This window comes from Phalacrocorax aristotelis, chromosome 29, assembly GCF_949628215.1.
Source record: "Phalacrocorax aristotelis chromosome 29, bGulAri2.1, whole genome shotgun sequence".
NCBI classification, from domain to species: Eukaryota; Metazoa; Chordata; class Aves; order Suliformes; family Phalacrocoracidae; genus Phalacrocorax; species Phalacrocorax aristotelis.
Window position 1 is genome coordinate 967,524 of NC_134304.1, and position 1,571 is coordinate 969,094.

Here is a 1,571-nt window from a genome sequence, read left to right on the forward strand (position 1 = left end):
CCGGCGCCGTGCGGCCTCCAGCGGCTTTTCCCTGGGCCCACATCCCCCCGGGGGATCGCTTAAATTTGTCCCCTTCCCCCGGGGTAAGCTGTTCCCTGTCGGGCGGGCAAAGACCGGTGGCCGGTGGCGGTCGCCGGCGCTGTCGAACGCTAGGAGACCGGGGAGGCAAGCCTGCCGCGGGCTTTCCCCGGTCCCGTCGAGCTCGCTCAACGGACGAGTCGCACGGAGCGGGTTGGCCTGCGGCACCTCCCGCTCCTCTTCGACCGATCCGGGCCTGCCAGCAGCGCCCGCTGATGAGGCGGCCCCGGGCGCATCGGAGGGGCCTCGCGGCAAGCCGGCTCCGCCGGTGTTGGTGCCGCCGGTCGAGCCCCTCTCGCGGATGCTGACCGCCCCTCGCTCGCACGCAGGGCCCCGCGTCCGCCGCCGCCCGCCCCGGGTGGTGGCCGGCGCGCGGGGCCGTCGCTGTCCCAGGACCGTGGCCGCGGGGCCTCCGCTTGTTTGGGCTCGTACCGTTCCTTTCCGTTGCCGATCGATGAGGCGCCTCGGGCGCGTCGGGGAGGCTTCGCGGCGGGCCGGCTCCGCCGGTGTTCGGGCCGCGTTGCACCTCCCCGCAGACGCTGCCCCCCTCGCTCGCACGCAGGGCCCCGCGTCCGCCGCCGCCCGCCCCGGGTGGTGGCCGGCGCGCGGGGCCGTCGCTGTCCCAGGACCGTGGCCGCGGGGCCTCCGCTTGTTTGGGCTCGTACCGTTCCTTTCCGTTGCCGATCGATGAGGCGCCTCGGGCGCGTCGGGGAGGCTTCGCGGCGGGCCGGCTCCGCCGGTGTTCGGGCCGCGTTGCACCTCCCCGCAGACGCTGCCCCCCTCGCTCGCACGCAGGGCCCCGCGTCCGCCGCCGCCCGCCCCGGGTGGTGGCCGGCGCGCGGGGCCGTCGCTGTCCCAGGACCGTGGCCGCGGGGCCTCCGCTTGTTTGGGCTCGTACCGTTCCTTTCCGTTGCCGATCGATGAGGCGCCTCGGGCGCGTCGGGGAGGCTTCGCGGCGGGCCGGCTCCGCCGGTGTTCGGGCCGCGTTGCACCTCCCCGCAGACGCTGCCCCCCTCGCTCGCACGCAGGGCCCCGCGTCCGCCGCCGCCCGCCCCGGGTGGTGGCCGGCGCGCGGGGCCGTCGCTGTCCCAGGACCGTGGCCGCGGGGCCTCCGCTTGTTTGGGCTCGTACCGTTCCTTTCCGTTGCCGATCGATGAGGCTTTTCGGGTCGCGTCGGAGAGGGCCCCCGGCGGGCCGGCTCTTCCGTGCTCCCCGCAATACGGGAGCCACGGCGGTGTCCGGTGATCAGGCAGGGTGGTCTCCTCTCCAATTCGCTTCCCGTCGCAGGCGAGGTGCTGCTCCCTTCCCCCCCGCCCCCGCAGCTGGGCGGGGGCCCTGGGGCTTCTGAGCCGAACCGGGCTGTGTGATGGCCGCGTGGTCCAGCGAGCCCTCAGCTTGTCCTCTCGAAAGCGTGCGAGGCGCCGGTGCCGGCCTCGGTCCGGGTGCCCGTGGGTGCCGGCCGCGAGCAGCGCTGGGCGGTGGGGCGGCTTGAG